Source organism: Chrysochloris asiatica, unplaced genomic scaffold (assembly GCF_000296735.1).
Source record: "Chrysochloris asiatica unplaced genomic scaffold, ChrAsi1.0 scaffold00118, whole genome shotgun sequence".
Taxonomy (NCBI): Eukaryota; Metazoa; Chordata; class Mammalia; order Afrosoricida; family Chrysochloridae; genus Chrysochloris; species Chrysochloris asiatica.
This window is the reverse complement of record NW_006408636.1, coordinates 7,629,971-7,643,617: the sequence shown is the minus strand read 5'-3', so window position 1 is coordinate 7,643,617 and position 13,647 is coordinate 7,629,971. Positions and strand designations below refer to the sequence as shown.

The 13,647-nt window shown below is 42.8% G+C and overlaps 1 pseudogene; it reads left to right on the top strand.

The window, feature by feature from the left end:
• LOC102820030 overlaps positions 1-13,647 on the top strand; it is a 185,351-nt pseudogene that overhangs the window by 100,335 nt on the left and 71,369 nt on the right.

The following is a 13,647-nucleotide window of genomic DNA, read 5'->3' as shown; positions in this document are numbered from 1 at the left end:
CCTCTTCAAGCTATACCTAGATCCCTGTATCCCAGAGCCCTGTTGTTCCAAGGTTGAGTATGCATCACTATTTACCTCTGTCCCACTAGGCCAAGCAAACCTGTCTCAGTGTTCTCTATCTTGTTTTCTGCCTCTTCCTTCCTTCTTGAATTGCCCTTCACAACCCCCAAAGTAAATCCCCACCCCAACCCCATTGTGGTTACCTTATTATATTCCATTAGTTCTTCGCTCCAATTAAGAGAGTCTATTTTATCTGGTAATCTTCCTGACCTTCCCACCACCTGAATCTCTGTTCCTCTGTGTTTACCTTCTTTCACATCATAATTGTTTTGATCATAGACTGTCCTCCCAGATCCTCTGTTCTTATAAATTTATTCTGTTCTTGACTCTTCAATGTATCGACTGAGTTCAGGTCGATGTTACCATGTACATCATTCTGTAGTTGTCTGTTCTTGTTGGTTCTCAGTCCATAGAACTTCCTTTAGGATGTTTTTCATAGCAGGGTTGGCTTTGGCAAAATCCCTTAGCTTCTGCTTATCCTGGAATGCTTTGATTACACCATCGTATTTGATTGACAGCTTTGCTGGGTAGAGGTGGCAGTTTTTGGTTTTTTTTTTCTTTCAGCATTTTGTATATATGTCTCCCCATTGCCTTCTTGCCTGCATGGTTTCTGTTGAGAAATCCGAGTTTAATCTGATTTGCTTGCCTTTGTATGTTATATTTTCTTTTCCCTAGCTGCTTTCAAGATCTTGTCTTTATCTTTGATTTTGGAGAGCTTGATTATTATATGTCTTGGTGATTGTCTTTTGGGGTCTATCCATCCTGGGGTTCTTTGAGCTTCTTGAATGCTTATCTTTTCACTTTTCATGATGTTAGGAAAATTTTCTTCCAGCAGCTTTTCTACTATCTCCTCTGTAGACTTGTGTGATTGTTCCCGTTCTGGAATGCCAATAATTCTTATGTTATTCCTCTTCATGTTATCCAACATGAATCTTAGGCCTTCCTCTGATTTTTTTTTAATACTTTTTTGTGTTTGTTCTTCTATCTTAGTAGTGTTAAGAGATTTATCTTCTAGCTCACTTGTTTTGGCTTCTATCTCTTCAATTCTACTCCTTTGCCCTTTCAGTGTATTGTCTATTTCTGATATTCTATTATTAATCGTTTGGAACTCTTTCTTTAGGTTTTGGATTGTTTCCAGTGCTGTATCTATCAAATTTGATTGTGCCTGTAGCGCTTTCCTGATTTCTTCCTTATTTTTCTCAACTCCACTGTATAGTGTTTTGATACCTTTTATAATCATTTTTAGAAATTCCTTATCAGGCATTTCCAAAGCCTGCCCATCTTCCATCATGGAGTGTAGTTCTACTTCCAGCTCATTTGCCTCAGTCACTTTATCTCGTTTTTGGACGTGAGCAGATATGGTCATCTGCTTCTGGGTTTTTTTTGGCATATTTAAGGGTTATCTGTGGCCTTAATACTAAATGGGTGTGTCTTTTGGTTTTTTTTTTTATGCTTTCTGATTGCCTCCAGGTAGATGTGATCAGAGAATGGGCTTCCCTGTTCACTCTTCTTCTTGAGTATTTTCGAGATGCCACTGTTAGTTGTTTTGACGTAACTTAGGATTTAGTTTTTGGCCTATTTCCTTTTTTGTCTGCTTGTCCCGCTCCATAATCCCAGTTCAGGCCCTTTCTCTAGTTATAAACTGTTCAGGGCTGGCTGTGGCCGTTTGGTTTAATTGGAAACTGTCTCTTTAAATTTCCAGGAGATCTGTGCGCATGCGTAGTAGAACCTTCTGAGGGTGGGGCTGGGATGTCTGCTAGCTCAGGCACCCCTATAGTTACCAGAATGGAGGTGCTCAGACAGCAAGGGACCAATGAACAAATACCAAAAGAAAAGAATGTCCACACCTTTATCTCCACAGTACTGCCAGGCGTCTATGGCCGCTCCGATCCTTCCCCGCTTGGACTCACTCAAGATGGTGGCTCCTGGAGCTCAGGAGCAGCTGAGCATTCTGAACTAGAAAGCAATGGATTTCTTTCTTCTGCCACAAATTCCCCCAGCTGTAAGCCTTCCAAACTTATAAATATTCCTTTATATGTGGTTCAGAGCTCTGGGACCATCCCCTGAGCCTGCTTGGTCCAGTATTCTGTGTTGTTGCTGGCGGAGCTCTTCACTGCACTTCCACCCGATCCACCATCTTGTTTTCTTAATCGCTTTGTAGTATTTTGATATTTGTAAATTTATAGAGGTTTGTTTTGTGGCCTAACGGTCTATTCTGGAGAATGTCCCATCTGCTCTGGAAAAGAATGTGTATTTTGCTGTTGTTGGGTTGAATGCTCTGTACACATCTACAAAGTCCAGTTTGCTGATTGTATTGTTTAGTTCCTCTGTGTCTTTGTCAAGTTTCTTTCTGGTTGCTCTATCCATTTTTGAAGGCAATATATTAAAATCACCCACTATTATTGTAGATTCATCTATTTCTTTCTTCAAATCTATTAAAATTTGCTTTATGTATTTTGGAGCTCTTTCATTGGGATCAAAAATATTTATTATGGTTATGTCATCTTGTTCAGTTGTCCCTTTAATCATGAGCTAATGTCCATCTTTATCTATTACCCTTGGTTTTGCCTTAACATTTATTTTATCAGAGATTAGTACTGTCACTCCTGTTCATTTTTTATTGCAATTAGCTTGGTATATATTTTTTTCTATCCTTTGACTTCTAATCTGTTTTTGTCTCTGTTTGTAAGGTATGTCTCATGCAGACTCATATTGAAGGATCTTGTTTTCTTATCCATCCTGCCACCTTCCATCACTTAACTGGTGCATTTAATCCATTTACATTCAGTGTAATTATCGATAGATATGGATTAATTGCTGCCATTAGGTTTGTTTGTGTGTGTGTGTGTGTGTGTGTGTGTGTGTGTGGTGCTTCTGCTTTCTTTGTTCTGCGTGTCTTCCTGTGCTGAGTTCATGGTTTTTGTGTTCTTTCTTGTCAGTTCCTCGTAGTTTTAATGTTTCCATGTTCTTCTTGGATTTTCATTTTCTTGGTATATTGTGAAGTGTTAATTTTCTTTGAGGTTACCTTATATTCCATTAACTTTTCCCTCCATTTAATACAGTCTGTTTTATCCTGACCTGACCTTCTCACCATCTGGAGCTCTGTTCCTACGTGTTTACCTTTTTTTACACTGTAGTCGTTTTGATCATAGACTGACCACCCAAGTTCTCTGAGTTTGTTTTTATACTTTTGTTCTGTTCTCGACTCTTCCTTCTGTTGATTTAGTTCTGGGAGGTGCTGCAACGTTTGTCAATCTCTGGTTGTTTTCTGTTCTTGTTGGTTCTCAGTCCACAGTTCAAAGCCACAGGGTTGGCTTTGGCAAAATCCCTTAGCTTCTGTTTATCCTGGAATGTTTTGATTACACCGTCATATTTGATTGATAGCTTTGGTGCATAAAGGATTCTTGGTTGTCAGTTTTTTCTTTCAGTGTTTTATATATGTTTCCCCATTGCCTTCTTGCTTGCATGGTTTCTGCTGAGAGATCTGAGCTTAATCTGACTTGCTTGCCTTTGTATGCAACACTTCTGTTTTCCCCAGCTGCTTTCAGGAGTGTCTTCTTATCTTTGATTTTGGAAAGCTGGATTATGATATCTCTTGGTGATTTTCTTTTAGTGTCTATCCTTCCTGGGGTTCTTTGAGCTTCTTGAATGCTTATCTTTTCACTTTTCAGGATGTTAGGGAAATTTTTTTCCAGAAGCTCTTCAACTATCTCCTCTGTGGACTTGTGTGATTCTTCTTGTTCTGGAATGCCAATAATTCTTAAGTTATTCCTCTTCATGTGGTCCAACATGAATTTTAGACCTTCTTCAGATTTTTGTGTTATTTTTTCTGGTTGCTCTTCTATCTTAGTAGTATTGAGAGATTTGTGTTCCAGCTCACTAGGTCTGCCATCCATCTCCTTTGCCCTTTCAGTGTATTGTCTATTTCTGATATTCTATCTTAGTAGTATTGAGAAATTTGTGTTCCAGCTCACTAGTTCTGCCATCCAACTCCTTTGCCCTGTCAGTGTATTGCCTATTTCTGATATTCTATCTTAGTAGTATTGAGAGATTTGTGTTCCAGCTCACTAGTTCTGCCATCCAACTCCATTGCCCTTTCAGTGTATTGTCTATTTCTGATATTCTATTATTGGTCATTTGGACCTCTTTCTATAGGTTTTTAATTGTTTCCAATGCTGTATATACTTTATTTGATTGTCTCTGTAGTGCTTTCCTGACTTCTTCCTTATTTTTCTCAACTCCATTGTAAAGTGTTTTGAAACATTTTATAATAATTTTTCTGTATTCCTTCTCAGGCATTTCCAAGGCCTGTCCTCCTTCCAGAATGGAGTCCAGGTCTACCTCTAGGTCATTTGTCTCAGACATTTTATCTTGTTTGCAGACATGTGTTGATATGGTCATCTGTTTTTGTTGGGCATGTTCTGTGGCCTTAATACTTAAATTGAGTGTGTGTTTTGGTATTTTTTATGCTTTCTGATTGCTGCTAGGTAGATGTGATCAAGAGGTAGGCTTCTTTTTTCACTCTTCTTATTGCTTAACTCTAAAAAAACTTTCCTAGGTGTTGTCTGCCTCCCTGGTGTATAGCAATTGGTATTGGTTCTTGCATGGATTGTGGGGTTTTATAGGTTGTGATTGTACCTTGACTCTATGGCAGCAATTGATGTCTCTTCTTGGGTAATATAGGGAGAGAAAGAGCCCCATAAAGGTAAAAGTGGGAATGAAAAAAGACAAAACAGAGCAAGAAATGTGATTCGAGCCCACCAGCTGCTCCTTGGAAACCCTATACTGGGTCGCTGTGGGTCACGATCAACTCCACAGCATACCAACAAGGAGAAGAGCTCAGAAGGGACTGAAAGAGAGTTAGAACATTAAAGATTTACTTACATTAAGCTACGATTTTTTTCCTCTCTTTTGCCTGCCTCTCGTCCCCCCCCCTTTTTTTGTGATTAAAGCCAGCCTTATTCAAGAGCACAGGCCAGCCCAAATTGAGACACTCTTGAGTAGTTGTTTACCACCAATAACAAAGCAGTCCTTCTGTGGCTGACTGCAAAGCCTTTTGAACTGCAAGGACTGTGGTTCGAGCCAACCAGCTGCTCCTTGGAAACCCTATACTGGGTCGCTGTGGGTCACGATCGACTCCACAGCATACTAACAAGGAGAAGAGCGCAGAAGGGACTGAAAGAGAGGTAGAACATTAAAGACTTACTTACATTAAACTACGCTTTTTTCCCCTTTCGCCAGCCTTCCCCCCCCCTTTTTTTGTGATTAAAGCCAGCCTTATTCAAGAGCACAGGCCAGCCCAAATTGAGACACCCTTGAGTAGTTGTTTACCACCAATAACAAAGCAGTCCTTCTGTGGCTGACTGCAAAGCCTTTTGAACTGCAAGGACTGTGGTTCAAGCCAACCAGCTGCTCCTTGGAAACCCTATACTGGGTCACTGTGGGTCACGATCGACTCCACAGCATACCAACAAGGAGAAGAGCTCAGAAGAGACTGAAAGAGAGGTAGAACATTAAAGACTTACTTACATTAAGCTACACTTTTTTCCTCTCTTTCTTCTGCCCTGTTGGGGACCAAAAGACTTACAGGCCTCATAAAACTTTAAGTCTGGATCTAACCAGACAGAGTCTGCTTATCAACACAGCAGGGAAGGTAGCTTTCCCAAGGTCGCCTGATTCACAGTAAAGGACAGACTTGTAACTATGCAAAACAGCAATGACTTGCAGAACCACCCTATACATACTCTGAGATTTGAAACAAACTTTGTCACTTGCCATCAGCTTGTGTCCCTTGCCTGTTAGTTAATCCTCGCCTCTCCTTCGGGAAACCCACGCAGTGGTCTGAGCAGGTCTCAGACCCCGATGAGTGGCGCCCAAAACGTGGGACTTGAATACAAGCGATAACACGACGGACCCTCCAAAACAGACCCGAAGAATAAGGACACACCTACATTAAAAGAAGGGAGGGCAATCCGATCAAATAAGTATGGGAAACAAACCGGGAAGAGCATGGTATATAGATATGTTGAGAGAAATGCTACGTAGCAGAGGTGCAAAAGTAGATCACAGCCAGCTTTGTAAATTCATAGACTTTGTAAATACTGTCTGTCCTTGGTTCCCTGAGGACAGAGTGGTTGATGTTAAGTTATGGAATCTGATAGGTCATCAACTGCAAGAATATTATGATAAGAATGGCCCGTCCCGGGTGCCTGCCTATACATTTAGTTTTTGGCGGCTTGAATGAGATACTTTTGATTTTGGCAGCGATCATCTGGGAGGCAGTTCCACGGAACCAACCACTTCACCTCCAGCCATATACCCTGATTTACAATCTTTACCGACTTTAAGCATAGAAAAAGAATTGGGGGATGAGAAACACGAGGATAAGAAAGAAAATGATAGTGGGGATGAAGCCTGGCCAGATTCTCCGGTCAGTGCTCTTTCTTCAGTCAGCGTAAAGAAGGAACAAGAAGAGGAGAAGCCACGCCCTAAAATGGCACTGGCACCAAAGGACAAGGAAGTAAGAGAGGCAGTAATAGATAAGGCAGAAGAAGAATGGCCACACCCTAACATGGCACTGGAAAAAGAGGAAGCGCCCAGGTGCGAGTCTAATTCCCCATTAACTTCTGATGAAACACCTGAGGGAGATCTAAGATCTGTGCTGAAAAAAGTTTTAAGTAAGTTAAAAGTTTTAACTTTAGAGAAAAAGGCATTTACTGAAACTATACAGCAAAAGGAGGAGCAGTGGCACGCTGCCCTTGCTGACTTAGCCAAAGAAAGAGAGGCTAGGACTCAAAGAGAAACAATGACTCCCTTATGCTTGAACCCCTGTGCCACCATTCAGTCTAATACCCCAGTGATTGCCCCTGTCACTGTAAAAATAGCTACCCCAAGATACTCCCCAATACAGGCGGCATTGCTTGATGGAGCAAGACAGGGGGACGAGTTGTCTGGTTTTCAAATGTATCCAATTGTGTGGATGCCCGCTGGTCAAGATGAGCACGGTAGAGATGTGGAGACTTGCACCCACAGCTCTTTACCCTTTAGAAGTTTGAAAGCGTTAAAAATGGCTTGTGCTCAATATGGGCCAAATGCTCCCTTTACACAGGTTTTGATAAAACTAGTCTGTGAAGAAGTCTTGCCTCCTTTAGATTGGAAGAATATCACCCGTGCCTGTCTTGCAGGAGGTGATTATTTGTTGTGGAAATCTGGGTATTATGAGGAAGCACGGCGTATAGCAAACCTTAACAACAATCAGCGGAATGGGGGAGCCACATTTGACATGTTAGTAGGGGAAGGGGAATATAATACCATAGAAAAGCAAATTATGTATCCTCTGCCTGCCTATGTTCAGATTAATCAGTGTGGATGAAAAGCTTGGAGATCCATCCCCAACACCAGTAAGCAAACTACTGAGTTATCAAAGGTGTGTCAGGGTCCTGATGAGCCTTTTCAAGACTTTGTCTCCAGACTACTTCTTATATCTGGAAGGATCCTGGGTGATTCCCCTGACTCTCTGACCCTTGTAAAACAGATGGCCTTTGAAAATGCCAACAGTGCTTGTCAGATGGTTATTCACCCGTTCAAGAATAAAGGCAGCTTAGATGATTACATTCGTCTTTGTGCCGATGTGGGACCCTCATACAATCAGGGCCTGGCAATGGCCACCGCCCTTCAGGGGCTAACTTCTCCAGAAATGTTTGCTGCTCTTAAATGCCCAAGAAAGTGTTTTAATTATGGAAAAATAGGCCATTTTGCTAAAGAATGTAAACAAAGAAAGAATGATAAGAACAATTGTAAAAATACAGCTCCTGGAGTGTGTCCCCGGTGCAAAAGAGGCAAACATTGGGCCTCTGAGTGCCACTCGCAGACCGATGCCAATGGGCAACCAGTGTTGGGAAATGGCCAGAGGGGCCGAACCCGGGCCCCACAACCAAACAGGGGAATTTTCGCGGTGACCAATCCCTTCCGCAACGGGTTGCAGATCTCCAGCGAGCCACCGCAGAGAGTGCTGGATTGGACCTCAGTCCCTCCACCAAAATCATATTAACTCCTGAAATGGGCATACAGGCTATCCCTACTGGGGTCTGGGGACCTCTGCCTGAAGGATATTTTGGGCTCATCCTGAGCAGAAGTAGCAGTACTCTTTTCAGACTAATTATCACCCCTGGGGCCATTGACTCTGATTATACTGGAGAAATAAAAATTCTGGCAAAAACGGAACAGGTTATCATCCCTTTGGCCGCTGGCCAACACATAGTGCAACTGATTTTTCTGCCTCTTGCTGTGAAAGATTATAAGTATAAGAAAGAAAACAAAGGCACCAGAGGATTCAGTTCTTCTGACGCCTACTGGGTGAGGGCTATCCAACAAGAGAAACCTAAATTAACCCTTACAATAGAAGGCAAAATTTTTGCTGGCCTCCTGGATACTGGAGCTGATATCTCTGTGATTTCTGAAAATGATTGGCCAACAGACTGGCCTGCACAAGAGAATGTCACTAAACTTGTGGGTATTGGACAATCCCAAAGCCCAAGACAAAGCAGTAATTTACTGCATTGGAAAGATGATGAGGGACATGAAGGTACCTTTCAGCCTTTTGTAGTATGTGGATTACCTGTGAATCTCTGGGGCCATGATGTCCTGGAAAAGATGGGAGCCTTGCTCTTTTGTCCTAATCCTAGAGTAGCGCAAATTATGTTAGACCAGAATTTTGTGCCCACTGAAGGTTTAGGAAGAAACCAGCAAGGTATGCATCACCCTATAACTATTCAGGCCAAGCAAGATCGCAGAGGCCTAGGGTATTTTCCATAGCGTCCACTGATGTTGCGGCACCCCACGCTGATAACCTGGCTGTCTGACAGCCCTGTGTGGGTGGATCAGTGGCCGCTTCCAGAGGAGAAAATTAGAGCAACTCAGCTGTTAGTGCAGGAGCAGCTGACAACGGGACATATTGAACCTTCCACATCCCCTTGGAATTCTCCTATTTTTGTTATTAAGAAAAAAATCAGACAAATGGAGATTACTCTAAGACCTCTGTAAAGTCAATAGCTCCATGGAGAACACGGGTGCTTTACAACCTGGGCTCCCTTCTCCCGCTGCCATCCCCACGAATACCTATAAAATTGTCATAGATCTCAAAGACTGTTTTTACACTATTCCCTTGCACCCTTCGGACTGCAAAAGATTTGCTTTTAGCATTTCCTCCACTAACTTTAAGAGTCCTATGGATTGATTCCAATGGAAAGTCTTGCCACAAGGTATGGCCAACAGTGCCATCTTGTGTCAGAAGTTTGTAAGTGCAGCTATTGCTGATGTACGTAGCAACTTTACCTGCTACATCATCCATTACATGGATGACATCTTGATTGCTGATCCTGACCATAGCCTCCTTCTGACTTGTTATCAAGCCCTTCAGGAAGCCCTCTGCCAATGGGGGCTAGTCATCGCTCCTGAAAAGGTGCAGACCAGAGAACCCTATTCATATTTGGGCACCCAAATTTTTACACGGTGCTTCAAGCCTCAAAAGTTACAGCTGAGAAAAGATGACCTTAAAACCCTCAATGATTTTCAAAAACTACTTGGAGATATTAATTGGATTAGACCTTATCTTAAAATCACAACTGGACAGCTTCAACCCCTGTTTGAGATCCTCAGCGGGAACAGTGACCCCTCATCACCCAGGAAGCTTACACTTGCTGCAGAGCAAGCGCTCCAGGGGTTGGAAAATGAAATCACCAAGTGTGCTCTTACTAGTCTTGATTATTCTCAACCCTTTGCCGCTTACATTCTACCCACCACCCGTTCTCCAACCACGGTGCTTTGGCAAGGGCTCCCCTTGCGGTGGATTCATGCTAAATCCACTCCAAAAAAGGTTCTCTTCACTTATCCTGAGGCCGTTTCTCAACTAATTAAAGCTGCTCGGGAAGAAAGTTGTCAGTACTTTGGAAAGGATCCTAATGCAATTGTTGTACCTTACAATGCCACTCAAATTGATTGGCTATTCCAACAATGCACAGAATGTCAAATCGCCCTAGTTGGCTACTTCGGTGCTATTGGATCCCACTATCCCAGTGATAAACTTTTGCAGTTTGCCATTACACATCAAGTTATCTTCCCCTCAGTGGTATGTGGACAGCCCATCCCAGGAGCCCCTGTTATTTTTACTGATGGCTCCTCCAAGGGACGTGCTGTGTTTGGCATAGTTAACAACTTCATGGTCCTTGAATGTCCAGGTTATTCAGCCCAACAGGCTGAACTCCTTGCAATTGTCAGGGCCGTACGAGAGTACGCCACCACCCCTATGAATATATATACCGACAGTCTATATATAGCCAACTCTGTCCCTCTGCTAGAAACTGTGTAATAAAAACTTCCACCTGAATTGTTCAGGTTCTGTTTCAACAGCTCCAACTCTTCATCCGTCAAAGAGAACAACCCATCTTTATTGCCCACATACGTTCTCACAGTAATTTGCCTGGCGCCTTAGCCAAAGGCAATAAAGCTGCTGACGCACAGCCTTATATGGCACACTCCAATCTGCAGCATTCTCAGGCCTCGCATCAACTACATCATCAGAACAGTCAATCCCTGCACAAATTGTTTCATATCCCTCGTGAAGCCGCACGGCAAATAGTTCGTGCTTGTCCTGAGTGCCCCATCCACCAATCTGTTCCATCTTTCGAAGTCAATCCTCGAGGTTTACACCCCAATGCTTTCTGGCAAATGGACGTCACACATATTCCTAACTTTGGTCGGCTTAAGTATGTGCATGTTTCTGTAGACACCTTCTCCAGCCTCATTTGCTGCTTCCCCTTAACGGGAGAGGGGACCACTCATGTGATAAAACATTCCTTACATGCCTTTGCCGCTATGGGCATACCTCAAAGCATTAAGACAGACAATGGGTCTGGCTATACTAACGCACATTTTACGGCGTTTTGCAAGACCTTCTCTATCAAACATACTACTGGCATTCCATACAATCCCCAGGGCCAAGGCACTGTTGAACGTACACATGCCACTATAAAGTCTTGAAAAAATAAAAAAAGGGGGAATCCTACCCCCACACACCTCAAAATTATATCAACCACGTCATTTTCATCCTTAACTACCTTTTAACTGATGCCTCTGGCCTCACGGCTGCAGATAGACATGGCAACCGGGAGCCAAGTGCCCCGAAACCTATGGTAAAATGGAAAGATGCCCTAACAGGCACATGGAAGGGGCCCGACCCTGTTCTAATATGGGGACGAGGCTATGTTTGTGTCTTTCCACAGGATGAACCTGGTCCTCGTTGGATTCCTGAGCTCCTTGTGTGGCATGTGGATGACGCAGGTGGCGATCCATTGGGCTGTCGCCCGACACCCTCCACTGGTGAGACCTGTGTTGTGGAAGGAGAGGAATCTAGCCCCGCTCCCATTATACTCAAATGACTCAAGCATGGGGCTACCGTCAGATGGTCACCTGATTAGAGAAATTCAGACATATAATTATACTGGATGCAGTTACTCTCGTCCTATTTGCCATACAGTTACCGACAACTCTTTGACATCGAATGTGTGCCATATTGCTCGTTTGGAATATGGACCTATTGGAATAGTTGCACAGAATTTGCGATGCCCTGCCACCAGTGTTTGTAACCTTAATCAAACTTCTAACAAAATTTATTTATGCCTTCCTGAACCTTTTGTGTTTCTAATTGGGAACATTCATGTTTGGAATTACATTTCATCAGGGGGATATTCTAGATATATCATAAGCTGTCTCCATTGTCAGTTGCATACCTGTATTACAGACTTGCTACCTAATACTACCGTTATGCCCCTTAAGAGACCAGCATATATATTATTGCCAGCAAATATTTCCCAGAAATGGTATGATGATGCAGGTTTACAACTTGTTGATGATTTTATTAAATTGCTTGCCAAATCCAGAAGAGGTCTAGGTCTCATTGTGGTAGGCATTGTCTCCCTCATATCACTGCTCATTTCCCTCACTGCCACCACAGTTGCCCTTACTCAAGAAATTCAGACTGCAGCTTCTGTTAACGAACTGATGGACAATGTTACCTACAACTGGGACCGGCAAGAAAAGATTGATCTGGCCATTGAACATCACTTGAATGGACTGTATGATACTGTTAACGTACTTGGGGATACCTTAGAGCAGGTCATGGTCTGGCAACATCTTGCGTGCCATGCTGATTACCGCTCAATTTGTATAACTAAACTTGTGTATAATGCTTCGGCGTTCCCTTGGCCCATAGTGCAGGCCCACCTGCACAGAGTATGGATTGCTGAGAATATCAGCCGAGAATGGAATGAGCTACATGTGCAAATAATTGCTATGCATTATGCCCCCCGCCTCGACAGCACACCTGCAGAACTAGCTAAACAACTTCTCTGCAACCTTAAAAACTTGTTCCCTACTATACCTTCCCTCTCTCAATTCTGGGGTCCTCTTCTCGCTATTGGCATGCATATCATCTTTGCTTGTCTCCTCCTTCCCTGCCTTCTTCAGATGGCGGTTGTTCAGTATAAATTACTGTGGAGTCATCTTCACGGCCTCCAGCTAAAGACACTCCATCGGCATATGCAGGACGTGTAGCCAAAGACGGGTAAGGATCAGTGGAGCCTCAGTCAACCTAAGACAGAGCCGTTGCCTTATGCTGCAATGAGTATCAATGACGGGTAAGGCTGGGGATTTGCATTGACCACCTAAGTCAGGCAATGTCCCTTAAAGAAAGAAAGAAGGGGGAGATGTTGGAGACCAAAAGACTTACAGGCCTCATAAAACTTAATTCTGGGTCTAATCAGACAAAGTCTGCTTATCAAAACAGCAGGGAAGGTAGCTTTTCCAAGGTTGCCTGATTCACAGTAATGGACAGACTTGTAACTATGCAAAACAGCAACGACTTGCAGAACCACCCTATATATGCTTTGAGATTTGAAATAAACTTTGTCACTTGCCATCACCTTGTGTCTCTTGCCTGTTCGTTAATCCTCGCCTCTCCTTCGGGAAGCTCACGCAGTGGTCTGAACAGGTCTCGGACCACGATACTGCCCCTCCCCCCCCTTTTTTTTTCTTTTTCCCCATAGTTTTATTTTCTGTTTTGTTTTTTGCTGTTGTTGTTTTGCTTTGTTTTTCTCTCATTATCGCTTTTGTTTTTTATTTTGATTTTGGTTTTGTTTTCTGGTGTTGCTTGGCTGTCACATAGCCTCCCTCCGGCTATCAAAGGACTCCGCTTTTGTTTTTTATTTTGATTTTGGTTTGGTTTTCTATCCGACTGGTGTTGTTTGGCTGTCACATAGCCTCCCTTCTGCTATTGGAGGATTCTTTCTCCTCCTATATTACAATAAAAGACTCAGCAAATGCTGCCATATAGCCAAGCTACAATAACACTTTATAAAACACCAAAACCCAGGCAAGAACCAATACCAGCTGCCATAAACCAGGAAAACAGGCAACACCTGTAAAAGCTACTCTGAGTTAAGCAATAAGAAGAGTGAAAAGGGAAGACCACATCCTGATCACATCTTCCTGGAGGCAATCAGAAAACATAAAAAATTACCAAAATACATACTT